This window comes from Physcomitrium patens, chromosome 8, assembly GCF_059467195.1.
Source record: "Physcomitrium patens ecotype Gransden chromosome 8, ASM5946719v1, whole genome shotgun sequence".
In the NCBI taxonomy this organism is placed as follows: Eukaryota; Viridiplantae; Streptophyta; class Bryopsida; order Funariales; family Funariaceae; genus Physcomitrium; species Physcomitrium patens.
In genome coordinates, this window is record NC_143417.1 from 962,824 (window position 1) to 987,810 (window position 24,987).

Sequence of the window (24,987 nt, forward strand, 5' to 3'; positions counted from 1 at the left end):
TACATCTTATTTGATAGGTGTTTAGAATAGTATGCAGATAATTTTCATAATTTTATAAAATATTTTGTAAAGTAAAATTTTTATGTTATTTTTTCTAAATATGTACATATTTTGTTTTTTGGTTTTTTGGTTTTTTTTTTCCGACAAAAATAAGAGTGGTCAACAATCTAGGTTCATCCATATAAATCTAAATTCTAAATTCTAAATCTTGATACTTGGTGAAAATTAAATTCTATCAAGAGTTATGCTATACAATATTGATTGTCATATATAAGCAAAGCTTAAATGATATATGTATGACAACTTGCACAATGCAAATTAGATTGAATCAAATGTAAGACATATTACCAATGTGAAAAGGAATTTCTAAAAATATGTGTAAGGATTGTCTTCTAGGTACTAGATTAGAATTTACTATTTATAAAAAGAGAGTTATAGATGGATGTAAATTTTGTAGTAATTTTAAGTTTTTTTGATTTACAAGCATTGAAAGTATATTAAAAGTTTATTTTTATTATTAAAAAGGTTCTTTAAGATATGTCTATTAACATTAGAAATTACATTTAATAAAATAAAGATTTTATTTTATATCATAAAGAAATGCAAAAGAAATAAAATAATATAAAACAAAAAAAAGAAAAAAACTTAGTTTAAAAAAGAAAATTATAGAAGTAAGTATAAATAAGATTAAGAAAAGATAAAAAAGTAAAAAAAACAAAGATGTTATCTGCCCATGTGTTTAAAAGTTAAGGTGGTTGTAACCACCTTTAATAGTTATGGTAGTTAGAAATAAATTATTTTTACTATGTTTAAATAGTATTAAAAGAAACTCACTATATAAAAGCTATAAATAGCTTCAAAGTTGTATTAAAATTATAAAAAAAAATAAAAATAAAGAGACTTATATTTGACTTGTTTGTATATTATTTCATCTTACACTTTTGGTTTATTATTAAGTTATAAGAATTATAAGAAGAGGTTCATAAAGATATAGATGTTTGAAGACTAAATTGAAAAAGATGAAGACAAGATGAATTTTATGAAAATATAGATATTTGAAGACTAGATTGAAAAGAGAAAGACAAGTTAAAATTTATGAAGATATAAATATTTGAAGATTAGGTGGAAGAAGATGAAGACATGATAAAGTTCATAAAGATATGATTGTCTTCAATATAAAAGCTTTGAAGGAAAATTGAAGAAGATAAGACAAAATTGAAAAATATATTAAAGATAGATTTGAGGTTGAATTGTTTGACATCTACTTTGAAGAAAATAAGAGCTTTAAGGAATTGAAACAAGAACAAGGATAGTTCTTATGTAGAAACATACAAGAAATATCTTATGATTCTTAGGCTGTGAAAATCTAGGTTTATATTTGGCAACCATGTTGGAGATATATTTCTATCTTTGGTAATTAAGTTCATAAAATTTATAAAATTAATATTGATTATTTAGTAATAATGTGTAATTTTTTTGAATAGAACTTATTAAATTTACTATAAGTATTAAGAACCATAAGTAAAGATGGTATAGAACAATTCTAAATTATACACCAAACTAAAAGGATTGAGTAAATATGACAAAAGAAGAAAGAAATAGTATTTGATCTTATTTAAGAAAAAAGTAAAAGTAAGATGCACATTAAAGAGAAATCTACATCAAAGAATGTTATGTGAGAGACAACTCTAGCAATTAGGAAACTACAAAACGACATAAAATTAATAACTATGAAAGTCAAATACTACATTAGGTAATGAGCCATGAAATTGGTTTTCTTAGTAGTCCAAAAACTCCAAGAGAACAAGTTGCTGAATGACATTATTTTTACAGAGTATATAAACAAGAAGAAAAAGAGGTAAAAAGGGAAAGAATTGATAGACAAAAATTTTAAAGAAAAAAACAATACAATAGAAGAGAGGATTCTTTTGAGATACTTAAGTTAAATAATTTAATAGAAGATATAAGTTCTAGTAGTAAAGACGACACAAATTTGATAAGTATTGCTAGTAGAAAAGAAAGAAGAAGTCTTTCAATCATAAAAGAATTTATAAGGAAGTTAAACTCTACTATAAGTATAGAATGAAGAGAATTTTTAATATGGTCTTCTAGTTTATCCATACCATTACAACAAAGAGAAATAATCAATATAACACTAACTATTAGACATATAAAAGGTAGATTACTCAAATTTAAGAACAAAGAGAATCCAAACATCTACAATAGGGAATTTAATAATGTTTGTTAGGTCAATAGAGTACTTGAAGACAAATTAATATTTTTTCTAGTAATACTTAAAAAAAGCACTTAAGTGGTATGCCCAATATCCTATAAGACACTTTACTTCTTAAGAAGATTTTTGAGATACATTCATTATTAATTTCAAAGAAAAGAAGAGTCATGGAGAAGTCATTGATAGTCTTTCACATTTCAAGCAAAAGAAGAGGGAAGATGTGGAAGAAACCTTTGAAAGAGTAATACAAGTAGCTAATAATCTTGTTTCTTAATCCCATGATTTATATATAAAAAAACATAGTTCTTAAATGGATTGAAAAGATAAGTAGGAAAATATATAGCCTTATTATCTACAAATATATTGAAAGAAAGTCTGCAGTCAATAAGAAAGATTAAACTGAGTATACATAGATGAAAAATCTTATAATACAAACTCTAAAGATTTGAGTGAAGATTCAGATAAATTACAGGAAAAATCATCTCAAAAATAGTGAAAAAATGATACACAAAGATGTAGCTAAAGAAGTGCAACAATTACAAAAAGAATTTTTTAAAATTCCAATTTTAGAAGTAGATTCACCTAAAGAAGTAAAAAAAAATTAGTAAGTAAAAATATTAAGAAAAAATAAGTAACAAAAGAAGAAAAGATTTAAAAAATAATAAGAGATGTATTTCAATAGATAAAAGCAAATATATCTTTAGGAAAATTATTGGAGTTAGCTTTGTATTGCAAAAAAAAAGGTTATGGAAGCATTTCTTCCTGAAAGTAATTTTGAATTAAATATATCATAAGCTTATGTAGTTAGTTAAAATTATGACACAAAAATGCCTATAATAATTATAAAAAATAAACATTAAATAAGTATGCAAAAACATCCATGTCTTCTACCATCAAAATATCCTACACATTTGGAATGTTATGATTGGAAAGGAGGTTTGATTGATGAAAAAGAACAAATTTGTTTATTAAGCTATAATTTAATTACATCCTATAGAAAAAATTGAATTATTTGGATTAAAAGAGATGTTTAGTTATGACTGTAACAAAGCAAAAATTAAATCATAAAATAATATAAAACTTAAGAAAAAAATAATAAATAAATCTCATAAATTAATTAAATAAATGAAAGAATTGATAAAGCATTTTGGTCATTTCTATAAATCAAGAATTGAAGCAAGAGAATTAGATACAACTCCAGGAATAGTTACTTAAGGAAAATTCCATTACAGGTTGGACCATTAGCAAAAAGACCAAGTAAATGAATTAAAATTGAGAACTGAAGCTCAACCAAAAATAATGAAGATAGGAAAATAAAATGATAAGAGATATAGGAAAGAATTAATAAAATTATTAAAACAATACAAAGACATTTTTGCACTGAGTTATAAAGATTTAAAAAGAGTGGTTATTAATATTTGTGAACATTGAATTGAACTTGAACTTAACACTTGTCCAATTAAACAAACTAGATATTGAATGAATCCAATTTATGCTGCTAAAGTAAAAGAAAAAACTGATAAATTACTTAATATAGGATTTATTTATCTTATAGATCAAACATAATGGTTATCTCTAATAGTTATTATTTCTAAAAAGAATGGTAAACTTTGAATTTGTATTTACTATAGAAAATTTAATAGAGTCACAAAATTAAATCCTTTTCCATTACTTTTTATTGATGTAGTACTTGAAATAGTGATTAGACATAAATTGTATAATATTTTAGATGGATTCAATAGTTATAATCAAATTCCAATGGATATAAAAGATCAGCTTAAAACTTGTTTTCTTATACAATAGAGATCTATTCTTAAAACTTGTTTTATTTTATTATACAATAGTTTATCCACTCTTAAAAATATAACATGTACATTTATCAAATAATGCCTTCTAGATTAAAAAATGCACTTGTTATATTTTTAAGAGCAGATATGCATTTCTTTGCAAAATATCTAAATGATTTTATACAAGTTTTTCTTGACAATTTTAGCATGTATGGAATTCAAATCAAGTATTTGGAGTATTTAGAAAAGTACCTTTAGAGATATTGAGAATAAAGCATTAGTATTAATCCAAAAAAATACACCTTTGCAATTACTTCAAGTATATTATTGAGTCTCATTATTTGTAAAGAAGGACTATTAGTGGATCCAATCAAGATACAAGCTATAATTACTTTACAACTACCAAAGAATCTTAAAAGAATGAAAACATTTATAGATTTGAGTACTTATCATTAAAGATTTGTATATAATTTTGCAAATATATCACAACTTTTGATAAATTTAATAAAGTCTAATCTTAAGTATATATGAGCCATAGAATTTCAACAATCCTTTGAGGTTCTAGAAAAAAAATTAAAAATTATTCTAATTTTAATCACATTACATTGAAATAAAATCTTCCATGTACATTGTAATGCTTCGAATGAAGCATTTGGTAGTGTTTTGGTCCAAAATATTATTGGACAATTAGACTCACCAATATATTATGCAAGTCAATTATTAAATCAGGTTGAAAGAAATCATAGTAACACAAAAAGAGAAGCATTAGCAATGGTTTATTTAGTTCAATTTTTTTGTTATTATTTGCTGGCAAATCATTTTATATTTTATGTCAATCACCAAGTATTATTGTATTTAATTAATAGACCAATAGATTCAAGTTGAATGATAAGATTAATGTTATTATTATAAGAATATGATTTCAAAATTGTTTACAAATCAGGATGACAACATATAATGGTACATCATTTATTTAGAATAACTACTAGAGAAGCACCTACAGTGTTGTATTATGTTTCTTCTTGCTTGAGAATGCATTGGGCAATAAGTAGAAATGCAATAATAATTCTACTAAGTCTTATAGAGTCTTGAATAAACTTTAAGTAATCTTTACTAATCTTAATCAAACTTTAGTTGATTCAAGTATATTTAAAAGAAGTTACAAAAGAAATATAAAGAATTCATATATTAATTTCAATAAAATATAATAAAAAATTCTAAAGAATATAATAATAAGCCCTAGAGAAATAACAATAATCTTAAAGAAATATTATAAAAGAAACTTTTAAAGAAATAATAATGAATCTTTTTAAAATACTAAAAATAAAAAAATTAAATAAATCATAAATAAATCTTAAGTAAATTCTAATCAAATCCTAATTTAATCCTAATTTAATCCTAATTAAAATCCTAAAGAATCTTAATCAAATTTTATATCAAATTTTAATTAAATCCTAACCAAATCCTAAATCTTAGACCAATTTTAATCAAATCCTAGTAAAATCCTAAATCCTAATTAAATCCTAAATCCTAAATTCCAAATCAATCTTAATTAAATCCTAGTAAAATTCTAAATTTCAAATTAATCCTAATCAATTTTTAATTAAGTCTTAAATCTTAAAAAAATTCTAAAAAAATACTATTGCAAATTAGAAATTCAATAATTAATTATTAAATCATTGATTTTAACTAAAATTTCATTCAAACTTCAATTAATAAGAAATTAAGAAGTACATAAAAATTCAGAAGAATTGGACTTATCAATTGCAAGAAAATCTTCCAAAACCTATTAATTATTAGCCACTATTCTTCTTTGACTTAAATTTTGATCTTTCAATAAAGATTTCTCCTTGGTTAACTATTAAATTATTCCAAAATTTGGATTATATGTAGAAATTTAAGTCTAAATTTCTCTCACTAATTTTTACTTCAATAAAATTAGCAAATATTGCTAAAAGTTGTAATTACTTATTGATCCTAAATCTCAAATATCTAAGACTATAATCCACAAAAATTCTTGTACTCTTCAATTTAACCATTCGATTGACCTCAAATTTTTCACACACATTCAAAACAAGCACAACAAAAAATTTCCAAATTTTCACCTATATATATGCTATAAAATTCAAAAAATATTCAAATTTATAAATGTATTTTTATTTCTTATAATCTAAATCTAGTGAGTATACTGTTCACTTTGAAAATCCTTCAAAACCTTGATATTAATCCAAATGATATAAAATCAACACTCTAAAATTTCTTCTTAATTTTGCTCTCAAATTCAACTTTTTGATTGACAAAATAATTGCAAAGTTATTATATGTATGCGGTTTTGTGCCTTGAGGTCTGATTTTGACCCAGGTTGACAATTAGTTCTCTCTAGGTATCAATTTTTAATAATTTGAGATAATTTTTATTTTGATCTATTTTTGATTTTTTTCTAAATATTCCTATAACAATTTCTTATCTTATTTACTTTGATTTGGTTTATTTATGCCTCAATAAAATATATAGAAGTTTTTTCTATAAAATAAAATATTAAAATTAAACTTTTTATTATCTTTCTATCATTTATTTTTATTTTTTTACTATATCTTTCTACTAGACTCTTCTATAATAATATAAATATTTTTATTTTTTACTATATAGATGTATCACCACACAACAATAGATTGAGTAGATACTTTTTTAGACACAAGTTTATTTATAGTCCAAGTTAATTCAGAAAAAGAATAGCAATCATTATTTTTTATAGATTGAAAAATATATTTTATTGATTTTTTGAAGAATGGATAATTTACCAAAACTACTTTAATTAATATCAAATGAAAAATTGCCATACAAAATTAATATTTTTATTTAGACAAAGCAAACAAATTAATGAAAACTTATTCACATAGAATAGAAAAATTTTGTTTAGCAAGGCCTATCACAAATGCTAATATTATTGAAGCTCATGAAGGACATACTAGAGATCATTTTTTGGTAACAATAACTTTATAAAAAATCCTTATTGCTTTATTTTGGAGGCCAATGTTAAGATAAGATGTATATAATCATTACAAATAATATGATATTTGTCAAAAAACAACAATTAAATCAAATTAATTAAAAAATCATTTACATCTAATATTACTCTTAAAAGTATTTCAATAATGGAAAATTTATTTTATTAGACCAATAGATATACTAGCCAATTAAATAAGGAATCAATATACTTTAAGTGCAACTAATTATAAAACCAAATGGATAGAAACAACAGCATTATAAGATAATATGTCTAAATCAATGGCAAAATTCTTGTATGAAGAAATTATAACATATAATGAATCTCCTATTGAATTAATAAGTGCTCAAGGGATATATTTTATTCATAAAAAAATCAATTATTAATGACAAAATATATGATTCAACATCAAAAATCTACTACTTATTATCTTCAAAGAAACAGATAAGCTAAATCAACTAATAAAGTTATTAAAGCTATATTAATTAAAATAATGAATGCAAATCAAACAGATTAGAATACTTACCTTTATTTGGTACTAAAGGCATATTGTATAGCATATAAAGTCACAATTAAACATACACCTTTTTCTTTAGTTTATAGCATGAAAGTGCTTTTGCCTATTCAATACATAAATGGAATTGAAAAGGTAGCTTCAGTCTTTAATATGAAAACTATGATGACAAATAGACTTTTTTAAGTTTGTGAAATGGATTTATGAAGAAAAAAAGTTGAAGAAAATATAATAAGAACTTAATTATAATATAAATTTCGACATCAGCATATTTTTCAACTTAGTAAAGATAATAATCAAGTTACTTAATAGATCTCAAAAAGAAAACCACAACGTGTTGATTAACATGTGTGGTAGAGCAATTTACAACAATAAAACCAAAATAATCTTAAATTTTTTAATGATTATGAAGAAGATCAATTGATTTTATGTTTAAAAATAATCTCAATAAGAAAAAGGGAGAAATTTTAATACAAGTAGATAAGACCTTATGTGGTTAATTTAGTGTATTCTAATGGAATAATAGTTTTAATGTTATCTTATGTGGTTAATTTAATGTATTATAATGGAACAATGGATTTAATGTTATCTTATGTGGTTAATTTAGTGTATTCTAATGGAACAATAGATTTAATGTTACCTGACAATATGAATGTCATGATAAATATAAATAAAATCAAACTACATAATGAAACGAATGAAAAATCATCTATTTTTAAAATTTTTGGTAAATATTTCACAAGATGATGAATATAATATACATCAAATAATTGAAGAAAATTTTTATGAACATAAAAACATTCAACCAATATCACACATAGTTAGTATATTAATTCATGAAAACTAATTAAATATTACCATTTCCAAAATGTTCAATTTTTTGCTTATAGAATTCAGCTAAGGAATTCAATATTTTCAATATTTAGATACATATGACCTCAACAAAAATATGGAATAACTTGAATATTTTAATTATATTTTTCCATAGAAAAATTTAACTACAAATATAAAAGAAGCAAGTATTAAGTTACTTTATTACAATTTTGTAAAATTAGAAAAGATAATCATAAAGTGGTTGGAAATATAATGGCTATAACTAAAACAACTATAACTATAATGATTACAATGGTTATAATTAAAATAGTTATAATCAAAACAGTTGAAATCAGTCTAACAACTTTGTGGTTACACATACAAGTTATTCATATATACATGAAAATGATATTTCAATTTTCATACAAACTTTTGTATTTTTTTTCTTTTTGTATAAAAGCAATAGCTTAGAGGGGAAGCAAACAGATTTAAAAAAAGGAGAGAGCTATGGAATTTCAATTTGGTACTGTCAAACAATATCAATAGACTAATGAAGAGAATGAATTGTTGCATAGAATAGGATTGAAGAGCTTTGTACATAAAGTTAATTGGAGGAAGAAGGCACAAACAAGTGTAGTGAGAGATGCATTACTGAATATAAAGGAAGATCTCTGTGGCAATATTATTAAAGAAAATAATTTTAGTTTTGTCACTTTTTGTCACAGAGCTTTATACAAAATTACATTTCGTTTCTAAAGGTTGTACAACAATTTAATACATGTTAAACATAAGATTGTAATCTACCCCTTGCTTGAAAAAAGAGAATTGTAAAGCTTCTACTCTAAACATTTATACTTGCAAATCCAAAGTTGTTAGACCTATTTATTTTTTTTTGTGTGCTACATTATATTTCCAAAGAAGAACCACTAATGCACCAACAACTCTGATTGAAAAAATGCAGAGTATATTAAATAGTGAACAGGTGGATTGATTTTTTGATTTTGAAAGTCAATCTCAAATTTGGGTAGAACAAAAAAATAACCAAAGCAATATTCAAACAGTGGCTGCTGTTTGTATCAGTTTATTAATTGCTAAAATTAAGAGAATTAGACTAAATAAAGAATTATAAGAAGTTGAACTCAAAAACAGGGAAATGACGAAAAGACAATATAAGGAGGATTTATCCATTCCAATAGTTGTTGCTGTTATTAAAGAGCAAGGTTTAGGAGTGGCAAATAAATGAATAAGAGACAACAGGTTGATCACACTCAAATTACACCAACATATAAAGAAGTTTTAACTACTATTTTTGTAATACCCAGGAATAGAAGGATATAGATGTTACTAACAAAAGGGAGCAAGAAGTACATAGAATGGGAAGGAAAATATGTATCATTGTTATACCAACAGAGCCTACCAAAAAACAGGAACAGAAGTCACCACACGTTGAAGACATGCAAATAAATGGAGTTGTAAAATAGAATAAAAAAAATTCAAAATCCACAACAAAAATCACAATTAGTGAGCACCGAACGACTCCTAATGGTTCTTAGTGATTTCACAAGGATGAAGACTTTACCATATTAACTAAATGCAAAGAATGTACTACATGGTCAAATATGAATAGATATCAACTATAGACAATAATGGAGATAAGATTGTAGGTTTGTCAAGATCAAAGGAGGAGAAGTTAATAACCACATTCTAAGATATAATTAAAGAAGGTACTACAGCTAAAGGACAAAGAATTGAAGATTGTAAGACAGAAGGAGATAGAAAAGTTTGTAAAAAAAATGAGATTTTGGACGATCAATCTAGTTATTTTTTAATTATAAATTAAAAAATATATAAAATATTATATATCCACCACTATATTTGTAGAACCTCAAAATAGACAAGCATATTTAATAAAAACTTACAAAATCCTATCTATTTGTAGAGTCAATACAAATTTAAAATGGTCAAATTCTTAATATTAATAACTATATATATTTTTAGAAAAATTCAATGATATATTTAAAATAAAAAACTTCCAAATAGATTCAATATTATTTTACAAACTCTAAAAAACATTTCTATTACAAAAGTCAAAATACTAGAATCTAAATCAAAGTTATTATGACTTGCAAACTAAGAATGTTTAAAGCAAGTTATTTATACTATTGAAATTGTAGATAATAAAAATAGGAGGTAAGTCAAGTCAAAATCCAAAAATAAAGGGGTAAAAAAATCAAACACATCTATGTACACCTTTAAATACTTAACTTAAAAACACCAATATAATCTCAACTTATAAAATATAAATTTTAAATTTTAAATTTTTTATTGATTTTATAAACTAAATAAGTTAGATAATTTAAGTATGTACTTATAATAATCATAGGAATATTCTAAATTTAATCTTTTTTGAACTACTATCCTTTTTGAACTAATGTATTTAATATATATCTTATCTAAACTTGATTTTATATTCTTCACTAACTTATGAATGCACTATATTTTATTTTTTAACATGTATTTAAAAAAAATTAAAAGTATTGATTTTTTTATTTAAAAATGATATTAGATTTGAACATCTTTTATTATCAAAGTTAGTTAAAGATGTGAGGTTGCCCAATTCATTTGATAATGATGTCAAGCCTAAGCAATAACTCATATTAAAATTAGTCAAAGATGTAAGGTTGCTCAATTCATTTGGTAATGATGTCAAGCTTGAACACCCTCTTATATTCAAGGTAGTCTAAAATGTGATGTTGCTCAATACATTTGGCAATGATGTCAAGCTTGAGTACCCTCTTATATCAAAAGTAGTCAAAGATGTGAAATTATCAATTTCATTTGGCAATGATATCAAGCTTGAATACTCTTTTATATCAAAAGTAGTCAAAGATGTGAGATTTATCAATTCATTTGGCAATAATATTAAGCTTGAACACCTTCCTATATTCAAGGTAGTCAAAGATGTGAGGTTACCTAAACCTTTTAGCAACAATATCAATCTTAAATACCCATCTGTATTCAAGGTAGTCAAAGATGTGAGGTTACTTAAATCTTTTGGCAACAATGTCAATCTTGAGCACCCATCTATATTCAAGGTAGTCAAAGATGTGAGGTTGCCCAATTGATTTGGCAATAATGTCAAGCTAGAGCACCTTTTTATATTCAAAGAAGTCAAAGAAGAAAGGTTTCTCACTTCATTTGGCAATGGTGTCAACTTTAAGTACAAACTTATATCAAAGATAGTCAAAGATGTGAAGTTGCCCAATTCATTTAACAATGATGTCAAGCTTGAGTACCCTTCTATATTAAAGGTAGTCAAAGATGTGAGGTTGTTCATATCATTTGGCAATGATGTTAAGCTTGAGCACTCTCTTATATCAAAAGTAGTCAAAGATGTGAGGTTGCCTAATTCATTTGGAAATCATATCAAGCTTGAGCATCCTCTTATATTCAAGGTAGTCAAAGATATGAAATGACATATTTCATTTAGAAATAATGTCAAGCTTGAGCACTCTCTTATATTAAAAGTACTCAAAGATGTGAAATTGCCTAATTCATTTAGTAATGATGTTAAGCTTGAGCATCCATCTATATTCAAGGTAGTCAAAGATATGAGGTTGTCCATTTTATTTGACAATAATTTCAAGCTTGAGCACTTACTTGTATTTAAGATAGTCAAAGTTGTGAAGTTACCTAAATCTTTTAGCAACAATATCAAGCTTGAAAATTACTCTATATTAAAGTTCGCCAAATATATTAGATTGCATAACTCATTTCACAATGATATTAGGCTTTTGCACTTACTTATCTCTAAATTTGTTAAAGTTGTAAGCTTACCTAATTTAATAGGTAATAATTTCAAGTTTAAGCACCAACTTATATCAAAGGTAGTCAAAGATGTGAGATTGCCCAATTCATTTGATAGTAATGTCAATTTTGAGCCCCTACTTAAATCTATGGTAGTCAAAGATGTAAAGTTGCTTAATTCATTTGGCAATGATGTCAAGCTTGAGCACCTCTCTTACTCAAATTAGTCGGAGATGTGAGATTGCCTAATTTATTTGGCAATGAGATTAAGATTGAGTACCTTTTTATATTAAATTTTTTTAAAATAAGACTTTCTATTGATGTTGATAATATTTTTAACCTACTATAATTTTTTAAATTAAGTATCTTCAAAGAAGTCATATACTTCATTTTATTTGGTAGTGTGGTTAAGTTTAAGCATTCTTCTAAATCAAGTTCCAATAATGTAACAATCCTAAAGAATAAAGTTAGAAATTCTTCTATATATGAATAATTTTTTAATTGCAAGACATTTAAACCTTCAAACTTTTTCCAAACATCTTTGTCATGTAGAATTTACAATGCTTTCTCTTATAATTCTTATTTTAAGTTGTATCCTTATGACATATCTAATAGAAAGTATTTTAAACTTAGAGAATGTTTTATCAATATAAGGAATATGTTTAGTATCTTTATCACAAATTTAGGAGAAAAATCACTAATATTACAACTTAAATATTGAAGAGATGGAAAAAAAGTATTATTTATTTTACTAATAATATTATTTCATATGTTTATTATTGAAAAAAAACCCTTCCAATTATAAATCAACACAATCAAATTAGAATTCCGGCATAAATATTTTTAATATATATAAAAATCTAAATACAATATAAGATTAATTTATCTTATATAATAACTTTGCATCAGCATACATCTCAAAAATATAATAAATATTGTATTATATATGTAACTAAATAGAAACTTTAACCTTGAAATATTAATTATTTTTTTATCATTATTAGTTTTTTATATTTCATGTATATAATAGTTAAGTAAAATTACCTTATTTGATAATCCATGAAATGGATCTACATTCAAGTTCCATATTCTTGTATATTTATACTCCATCTCTTTTTCAGTAATGTTTCTACCTATATCTTGTAGTTGATCATGTATTCTTATAATTCCATCTTTATCTACTTTGATCAATGATTGATAGATCAATATATCCAATATAAATTCTACATCTTGTTAAAATATGTTTTTTTTTACTTTTGGTCCATATTTACAATGTTCTTTCTTTTGACATGCCTTGTAGATACACATCACTACAAAAAAAAAAACAACATATGTCCAAAAACATACTCTTCTCTTTAACTTTCAAATTGTCAAAGCTTACCTTCAATATGTTCTAAATTTTGTAGTTACTACTCTTTTCATCTCTATCTAACTCTCTCTCTTTTTTTTAACTTTTGTAAAGTTTGCTTCCAATATCTTAATCTCTTATTTTCTTTCAAAAATGCTCACATAACTTTTAGACTCAATTGTAGGCCATTGCAAGCTCTTACAATGTTTTTGCCAACCTCAACAAGTTCATTAGGTAGGTTTTCTTGGCCATAAGAATGAGTGATAAATAACTTCATGCTTATTTCTTCATCAAGTTCTTCAACATTTATTTTACAAATTCCTTCACCACCATACTTTGTTGTTTTTGAATCTTGAGTTGTTGTAATTAATGTGCTACCATTGCTAGCAAATATGCCATCCATAGGTACAACATCTTCAATTTGACTTTGATTTTTCACATTATCAAAGACCAAGATGGTTTTGTTTCTCATTAAGAATAATTTCAATAATTTTTAAGCTTCTTTTATATTCTTTGGTTTTGAATTTACTTTAAGTTGTTCTAAAATACTACAAGTTGTATAACAATCACCACTACTTTCAATGTATTCACCAAAATATGAGGCATTATATATGTCTTTTATACTAGTTAATATAGTCTTTGCTATTGTAGTCTTACCTATTCCATCCATTCTAACAAGATACAATATCTTCACTTTATTTGCACATTTCTGTTTTATTTGTGATAATTATTGTGTTGCACCAAATATTTTTTCTTCATAAGCATCAACCTACAATTATAAAATTCATCCATAAATCAAAAACAAAATCAAAATAATGCATATACTACATTTTAACTAATCTTATTAACTTAGGCTCATAGTAAGGCACCTATACATCATTATGACATTGAAGAGTATATATAAGTTTATAATATAATTAATTCAATGCATACATTCTATGGTTATTAATACAAGTCTTATCAATAGCATTCCTTTATGTATTTTCTGAAATTTTATATTATGGTAACAAATTTTTTTTGATGCTCTAAAATATGGAGCATTTTTTACACCAATTCCAACTAAATATTTTTTTTTAAGTAACTCCAATCTTTCACAAATATTTGCAAACTTTGGTCGGTATAAAGGATTCAACCTCCAAAATTCTTGAATAAGCTCATTCAAGTCATTACAATTTGAAGGTAGCTTTGGTCTTTCATTTTTTTTAATTCTTTTTAATATTCTTTTTATCTCATGAATATCATCAAATGAATCTTCTTTTGAAAGAATCTTAGAACATATCATTGCAAATGAATAAACATCAACGTCAAAAAGACACATTGTCATTGTTTGAAATTTATTTTTCAATGCCTTTGGAGCCATATATTTAAGACTATCATAAACAAAATTATTCTTTGTAGCTTTTGGATTTCTTCCAACTTCAATATTAGATACTCCAAAGTCAATCACTTTTATAATGTGTCAAGGACAAGAACTCAATGAAAAAGCAATTAAGACAAGTGATCCTTCACTTAAAGAAAGGTAACAAAATATAAATAAATAAGTTTGTATATTGAAAGAAAAACTAGAATGGCTATTGCCAAAAGACAAGAAAACTAGAGACCCTTGAAATTAGACTGGAAGCAAGAAAGGAGTTGACAAGAGCGAAGAAGGCTTCACTCTTGTCTCCATATATACTATCTAATTAGGGGCTATGTGGCGATGTTCTATAGGACCTCCAATATGTGTTGACTTTGTAAGATACATGCTTTGACTTACAAGGCAAGTTTTTCTACGTGTCGGCCACATAGTTAGCTTGATCTTCAAGCTAACAACATATATGGCACATGGCTAACTTGTTGATCACGTTTCTAATCCAAAAAGTCAATTAAAGATACCTATGAAGTCAAAACAGTGTCTATGAAGCTTCTAAGAAGCTTCCATATTAAATACTATAGAATTAACTTACTTTTACCTACTTTTATTTACTTCTTCCTATTTGTATATGTAATTATTAGCTTAGATGAGTATGTCCGTGGCATTACTCCCCTTTCTAGAGACGAGTTCCACGAAGAGCGGTTATCATATGTTGAGGAAATCTATTATGCGACAAATTATATTTTCCTCATATTCTGATCTTTGTTCTCTTCGAAGATGATTGATAGGGCCTCTCAACCATCGATAGTCTCCCATACCACGACGGAAAGACCACCCAGTTATTTGATCATTTTTGAGGCCTTCATAACTTCATTCGAATAGAACATTTGGAACACCATGAGGAGTTGTTCCTACCTCTAAAAAAATCACCAAACATCGGAAGTCCCTTTTCAAATCGTGATACCAAACGCGTTGTATCTCGCCATCTATTCGAGGAAGAACATGTCGTTCTTGAAGATCTTCATCTCGATTGCATCATCTTAAAGATTGTGATAATCGTAATGTCTCGTCCGATAGGTCAGCAAATGAAGGCTCTTGAGTCAAATCGACTAGTTGTTGGTTTTCCATCTCCTAAGCATCACAACTACAAAGAAGCTACGAGCAAGGATTGAAAATAAAATGTTATCTTGCCTAGATGTTGTTTCTTTTATAAAGAAGGTTTTCATCTTGATTTTGATGGATGTCATCAATGAAAAGCCTCCACCGCCTTTGCTGCATTTGAAAGATTTTTTATTGGCTCCCATGTGTATTTACTAATATCATATCCATGCCAATGGATAAGATATTCCAATTTATTTTGGCGCCGCCTTGAATCTAAGACTTCTTCTATTTCAAACTCTTCATTATTATCCACTTCTATAGGAGGAGGTGGAACTTGTCATCTTCTTGGTATGTCCATTGTCTTGTATGGTTCAAGAAGAAATATGTGGAATACTCGATGGATTTTTATTGACCCCGGTAGATGTAAACGGTATGAAACTGGATTGATTTGTGTAGAAATAGAAAATGGTCCAAGTCTTCGATAGTCCAACTTGTCACAAGGACGAGTGGTCTTGATATTACGACGAAGTAGCCATACCTTATCATCCAAGAGGAATGGTGGTTGTTCCTTTCGATAGACATCTACATTGACCTTTTGTTGTTCTTGAGCCTCTTTTAACTGCGCCTTCATCGTTGCATGTAGCTTTGATAAATGAATCACTAAATCTTTCGCAGCAGGATTATCAACTTTTGAAAAGTCAAAAGTATTAAGTCATGGATGATAACCATAATTAACAAAGAAAGGTGTTTGTTTTGTAGAAGAATGTACCGTGTTATTGTAAGCAAACTCTACCAATGGCAAAAAAGTTGTCCAATCATCTTATTGGTAGTTAATGGTACATCTTAAATATTGTTCCAAAACTTGATTAACACGCCCCGTTTGTCCATCAGTTTGAGGATGGAATGCTGAAGATAGTTTTATATCCACTTTTAGAATCTTGAAAAGAGTCCGCCAAAATCTTGATACAAATTGAGTTTTCTTATCTGATATAATATCCTTGGATAATCCATGATAGGGATAGATATTGTCAAGAAAGAGCTTAGTTGTTTCTTCACCTGTGATAGATTTTATACATGGTATAAAATGTGCCATCTTGGTAAAACGATCTACTATCACGAATATAGAGTCATAAGAATCTGAGATTGAAAGATCCATGATGAAGTCCATAGAAACAGAAGACCATGGTTGTTCTGGAATGGGTAATAGCTGAAGAAGTCCAAAAGATCAATGACAAGGAATTTTTGATCTTGAGCAAACATCACATGATTGTACAAAATCTTTGACTACATTCCACATTTGAGGCCACCAAAAATCCTTAGATATCAGCTCCAAAGTCTTATTATATCCAAAATGTCCCACTACTGGGAAGAGCTTGAAGAATACGTAAACGTGCTTCTCCTTCTGGAACATATAGGCATCCTTCGAAATAGAGTAGGTTGTTCTTGAATTCAAATTTAGAGGGGTCATGAGATTTAGAAGAATTATTCTTGATATCATGAACAAGAGGGTGTGAAGACATACTTAACTGGACTGGCTTAAGAAAAGTTAAATCAATAGTCAATGTTGATTTTATTGCTCGAAGATGAAATTGCTCCGGCTTCAAGAAAACCGTTCTTTGTTGCTCAAAAGTTGCATCTCCTTCTTTTGGTGTAAGATAAGAATATCTAGACAAGGCATTGGACAAACCTTGTTGTTTTTTTGGCCGATAAGTGATGAGGAACTCGAATCTTGATAAAGACATGCTCCAACGAACTTCACAATGATTTAATACATGTGCTGACATAAAATATTCGAGGTTCTTGTGATCTGTATAGACGGTGACTAGATTGGAAGCGCCTTTTAGGTAAAGATGCCATTCTTCAAAAGAATCCACAATTTCAAGAAGTTCTTTATCATGGATCTCATAATTGATTTCTGCTGCTGAAAATTTTCTTGAATGAAAGACTATTAGATGAAGTTTGTCAACTGTTCCTATTTATGACAAAACCGCACCCAGAGCAAAGTCTGATGCATATGTTTCCACAAAGAATACTTTAGAAAAATCAACACGATACAAGATTGGTACAGAAACAAACACTATCTTCAAAGATTCAAAAGCAACTTCCGCTTCTTCATTCCATTGGAGTTTATCTTTACAAGTCAAACGTGTAAGTGGAGTTGCAACTCGAGAGAAGTCCTTGATGAAGATCCGATAGTAGTTGGCAAATCCCAAAAAGCATTGGACATCTCTTACCATTTTTGGGATCTTCCAATCTATAATAGTTTGAACTTTCTTAAGATCCATCATAAGTCCATCATTTGAAATGATGTAACCTAAGAAATCGACTTGAGTAGTGTGGAATACATACTTTTCTATCTTGGCATAGAGTCCTACATCTCTTCATTTTTGTAATACATAATGAACATGAAGTTCATGTTCTTCTGAATTCTTAAAATAGATCAAGATATCGTCTTGATAACAGACCACAAAATCATCCAAAAACTCTCAAAAAATATCATTCATTAGATGTTAAAAAGCTGCTGGTGCATTTGTAAGTCCAAAAGGCATGATGTTGTATTCAAAATGTCCATACCTAGTTCGAAATGTAGTCTTCCATTCATCTCCTTCTTTGATGCGTACTAGATTGTATGCTCTTCGGAGATCTATTTTTATATAGATCTTAGCTTAATTCAGCTCATCAAGAAGTCCAGATATTAAAGGTAGTGGATATCTGTTCTTGATGGTAATCTAGTTGAGTCCTCGATAATCAATACACATCCGCAATGATCTATCTTTTTTCTTCACAAATAGAATTGGAACTCTTGCCGAAGATTTAGAATGGCGTATGAAATTCTTCGCTAGATTTTCTTCAATATACTCCTTGAGTTCAATCAACTCATTTTGTGATAAACTGTAGATTGGTCCAAATGGCGGTTGTGCTCCTTCTTGAAGGTCAATTGAGCAATCATAGGGACGATGTTCTAGGAGTGTATCTGCATTCTTTTTTTTGAATACATCTTGAAATTCTTGACATTGGCTTGGAATGCTACTTGAAGTCTTTCCACCAGTAGCAACAGGTGTTGCATAAATAATATATAGTGATTCTATCATAGCAGCATGCAAGAAAGCTTTTGCACCTATAAATATGGGTTTAATTAAATTAAACTTATGACTCTCTACTCAATTAACTACACTCTTAGATATACTTTTAGAAAAAGTAAGAGTGCAAGAAATCCAATCTATTTGAGGGTTGTATTTTTTTAACCACGATAAACCTAAAATGACTGGATTAGAGGGAGATCTAATGATATTAAATATTACAAAGCTATTATAACCATTGATTATTACTTCTATAGGAAGGGTTTCGTGAGTAATATCTCCAGAAGACAATGGACGACCATCTATGACTTCTATATGAATAGGTTTAGTTTTCTTTACTAAAGATATGCTATGTCTTTTAGTAAATTCTTCATCTAAGAAACACGCTGAGGCTCCTGAATCTAAGAAGGTAGAGGCTTTGTAATATTTAGGTCCTAAAATAACATTTAATGTAAAAAAAGGAGAGGGCTCTGAGGAGAGAATAGGACCTTTACTAGATGTTGTGCAAGGTTCCAGGTGTACGATCCCTATTGTAGCTGGACAAACTCATTTTCCGACATATTGTCTTCTTTCACAGCCATATTCCTTATTTTGTGATTGCGTCATTTCTTTGGACAATATTGAGCAGTATGCTTTGGTTCTCCACAATATAAACAAAATCCTTCTTGACGACGATGAGTCTTTTCTTGCTCAGTAAGAGGTTTGAAACGTACTGCATCAATTTGCATATCCTCTACTTTTGAATGTATGTGTTGAAGAGGTGTTGGTATTGCCATTGAATTATAGTAACCTTAAGGTCCACTTGTACGGTTCTCAGATCGAAATTCAAAAAGGCGATTGTCGCACTTCACAGCAAAGTCAATTGCTTGACTCAATGTTTGAAGGTCAAGTAAGTTGAACATTAATTTTTTTACCTCATATTGTAATCCGTAGAGAAATTGGCTAATAAGGGCAACATCATCCCACTTAATATCAATTGCAAGTTGTCAAAATTGTGAAGCGTACAACGTTACTAATCGATTGTCTTGTCGTAAAATACGGATCTTATTGATTGCAATACGAATTGCATCATGTTCTCCATACATGGATCGAAACTCTGCCAAAAAAGCCTCTAGACTATCCAATATTCGATCTCGTCGTTCAAAAAAAGATAAAAACTATGATAGTGCTGAACCTGAAAGAAACGTACCAATGAATCTAACTTGCGATTCTGGAGTTGGATAGCTTTGGGGTTGAAGTTCAATCACAAGTTGCACTTGATTGATAAATCCTTAAAACTTGGATCTGGTGCCATCAAACTTCTCGGATAGGACAATTCTTAGTTCTCTAACACTAGAAGGGCGTTCCACCATAGGAGAAAGGACATGATTTGGTGCAAATATTGAAGCAGCTCCAACCATTTTTATATCTTCACTTCTTGCCAATCTTGTTGCTCGTGGTGGTAAATTGAGTTGATGCATCGCAAGCATTAACTCCCTCAATTGCTCTTGCATTTGTGCCATTGCACTCTTCATTTCAACAAGTTCTGTTATGATAACACTTAGAAAAGAGAAGATGTCTAATATCGTCAAGACAAATAGAAGAGAGGACTTGAGAACAAAGAAAATACTAAAGACAATATCAGTTTAGAAGAGGGTAATCCATAACTTCTAATATGCTTATATCTTATCAAGAAAAAGGGGTAATCCACTCTTAATCAAGATTAGACAAAGCTTTGATATTGTAGGTATACTCTTGTCAATCTGTCAAGGACAAGAACTTGATGAAAAAGCAATTAAGACAAGTGATCCTTCACTTAAAGAAAGGTAACAAAATATAAATAAATAAGTTTGTATATTGAAAGAAAAACTAGAATGGCTATTGCCAAAAGACAAGAAAACTAGAGACCCTTGAAATTAGACTGGAAGCAAGAAAGGAGTTGACAAGAGCGAAGAAGGCTTCACTCTTGTCTCCATATATACTATCTAATTAGGGGCTATGTGGCGATGTTCTATAGGACCTCCAATATGTGTTGACTTTGTAGGACACATGCCTTGACTTACAAGACAAGTTTTTCTACATGTTGGCCATATAGTTAGCTTGATCTTCAAGCTAACAACATGTGTGGCACATGCCTAACTTGTTGACTACGTTTCTAATCTAAAAGGTCAATTAAAGACACCTATGAAGTCAAAGTAGCATCTATGAAGCTTCTAAGAAGCTTTCATATTAAATACTATAGAATTAACTTATTTTTACCTACTTTTATTTATTTTCACCTATTTGTATATGTAATTACTAGCTTATATGAGTATGTCCATGATACAATGGTATATCAAACATTCTTATTCATAATCTTTGACTCTACAATATTAATCAAAATATTTTTAGTCTTTATATCTTGATGTGCAATGTATATGATATGTAAGTAACTCATCTCTTTTGTAATTTGATGCATAACATCAATAAGAAAAATATATTATACATCCTTTTTACTTTTAACATATTTCTCAAATTATTTTGCATCAATTCCATTTCAATGTACAAATACTCATTTTTATCTTCTCTTACAAAAGATTCTATACTTCCATTGTCACTTCTTTTTATTGCAAAATAATATGTTATCAAGTTATGATGACTCCAACTTGCTAGAATACTCACTTCTTTTATGAACATTTTATCAAATTCAACCTCCATCTTTTTAGTTGCAAACACAAGTTCCAACCACTTTCACTTCTAAACTTCATCATAACTTCATTTAATTATGCATTATGTAATTTCAAGGCTCTTCATATTTGACAATAGTTTTAAATCACTCAATTCCCCACATTCTATGTAAAGTAAGTCTTCCAATCTTTGTAGTAGATGCTTTGTTATTCCAAAGTATTCAAAAACTTCTTCTTCATTTATATAGATCAATTTCTTCCGTAAAAACTCAACATCTTCTTCCACTTCATCATGTATTGTAATATTAAAAGATGCAAAGGTATTTTCTTCAACTTTGTTGAGATAATATTTCAAAACCACATCACTTACTATATTACAACAATATTTTAAATCCAATAATAGTTCTCTAAAAGCCTCTTTATTATTCAATTGGGAGATAGCTTCTTCACACCAATTTTATTTTCTAAAATTTTCTATTAGACAATAAGATTTATTTAATATAAAAAATAACTCATTTATTAAAGGTTCAAACTCTAATCCATTATTGGTGCAAGTCATTAGTTAATTAAAAATCTTCATAAAATATTCAATGTTCTTGAATAAATTAGTACATTTCTTTCTATTCAAGTTATTCTTCTTTAATACAACCTCAAATGCTCTAATATAGACTTCAGATCCTTTCCAAGTATCTCTACATATACCTTATATATTTGATATTTTATCATGTTAATCCATAATGCTTGAACATGATGATATAACAAAATCATGTAAATAGCTCTAAACCATGAATACATATTTTTTGAATAATTCCAAAAAATATTCCATAATGGATTAATAAAAATAATTTCTAATTTTATTTTTTGTAAAAAATCACATATTAAATTTTTTTCTATTTTAAAAATATTTATCAAACACTTTTTTTTCAACATTGATCTACAAACCATACAATTTTTTATCCTAAAAATTGAATCTATAATTTTAAAACTAAACTACAAATCTTAAACAATATTTAAACCAACACTTAATTTTTATACACATTTTTATAACTTCACTTCAACCTACAACTTTGATATGAAAATTACTCTTCCTAAATTATTATCCAAAAATATTAAATGATTTCTATTGACTATTACAATGTCAAGCCTACTACAATGTTGAGAGCTCACAATTCTTGTTCCTTAATTACCTCAAATCATTGTTGATTCCAACAACACCGACATAAGCAAACCACTAGAATGTTGAAATATTGCAATTTTCATTCTTTGATTACTTCAAATCATAATTTATCCCAATATTACTCACATCACCCACATGCATATGCTAGAATTCAAAGTCTCCTTAAATAAATTCTTCATTGCTCATAGAATAGCGAGCAAAAGACTACCACTAAAGAGGTTTTCAATATTTGCTCAGATATGGAGAAGCACCACTAAGTTCTCGGACATAGAAGTACTCAATTGCAATATGCTATGATTATGAGTTTACTACATGCTACTTCCTATTTGAGATAGGAATAAAAGACTTCAAACTATCAATCAAATCATTAAAAGCTACACATCTCATAACAATGTAGAATTTACACATGACAGATAGTTCACTTACAATCTATGCTCAAATTTCTAATCTAAGTAGTCAAGCTCTTGGTGAGCAGTTCATGATTTGTAAGGGCACTAAGTACTAAGTTGAAGACAGTTAGGGACAAAATTATCAATTGAGATTATAGTTTTGTAGGCTATAGAGATATGACAATTTTTTGGATAGTGCCACTAGAAGCTTTTTAGAATTAGAAGAAACTTTCATTTCATGTTGAATATTTTGAGTTGTATATTAGCACTCGGACAAACAAATACCTCAATATACCTCAAATACAAAAAAAAAAAAAAAAAAAAAAAAAAAAAATGAAAAGAAAAGAAAAGATCACACTTTAGACATCAAAAAATGGATGCATTGCTTATGAAGATGGAAGCACATTACAAATCTCCTCGCAAGCTTCACATTTTACATGTAATATCATACTTCAATGAGCTCTAAAAGAATACTCCCACTTATGGCGCTTCTAAGAAAAAGAGTAAGTAATATAACTAGTGGACCGCTAGCCTCTAAGCCTGATAAAATTTGTTCTTTTATCCTAATAATAATCCAAAATATAAATAATTTTTTTCCATGATTTAAAGTATCAGTAAAATTTTCTTTAATTATTACATTTGGTTGCCACATCAATGCGTAAAGTGCGGTTACACAATGAAGAAAATCAAGCCATTTCCACACAATTCATGTAGATACAAATTTAAATAACTTCATGGAAAGAATAGGATAAATAGCTGTCTTTATTATAAACACGTCAAATCAAAGCCTGTAAAACTTGCACGGTCAAATTCATTAGAGCAATGGTTGGTAATCCAAATACTTGCTAATTTTTTTTATTTTTTTTTACAGAATCTTCAATATCAATTCAATTCTTCCTTTCTTCTCTTGATATCACGAATAGACAAGAACTCTAATGTTGCCCAAAAAAATATCAATCAAAAATAAATTGAAGATCCTTGGTGACCTTTCCTTGAACCTTTTGATTATCCTTAAGAAACTTGTGTACTATTGAAAAAATTCTATGTATTCTACCTCCAACACAATAAAGATCCTATTCCAACACACCAATCTTCTAACCTTGAGTTCTAAATCTCTAAACCTTTTATATTTTTTAAAACAAAATGGTAAAAAAATCAATAGAATTGTTGAGGTTGTGATATCCATCATATGATCGTAAGGCCAAAATTTGTCTTAATACTCTATATGTCCACCTCTTTGTAGATCCAATTACATCCACGCCTTCATCTCCTTCCCACACTACTATTTCACCTTTGTCACAAATTTGGCCAAAAAACCTAATCCAATTTTAAATGTTACATTAAGATGCCTTGTTCAATTATTTTAAGCTCCTTTTGACTCAAATGTGAAACTTCGAGTCACCAATTGCAATTAAATAAGGACTTGTAAGCTCTCGATTAGTAATGAAGGGCTTCTAGACAGTGTCTATGTTCCATTCTCTAATTGAAACATCATTATTGTATTGTACTATAAATGCTTATAGTATATAAAAATTAATTAAAACATATTTTATGTTTATAAGTCTTGATGTGTATTAGAATGGTTAATATATTAATTTAAAGAGAATAGATATAAGAAACTTTATTTTAAATTTTATTTATTTTTATTATAGTATTTTAATTATATAAGATTTAGACGTTTAGTATAGAGCTTTAAAAGAAGGTGGAAACCTAAGGATGAAAATCTAAACTA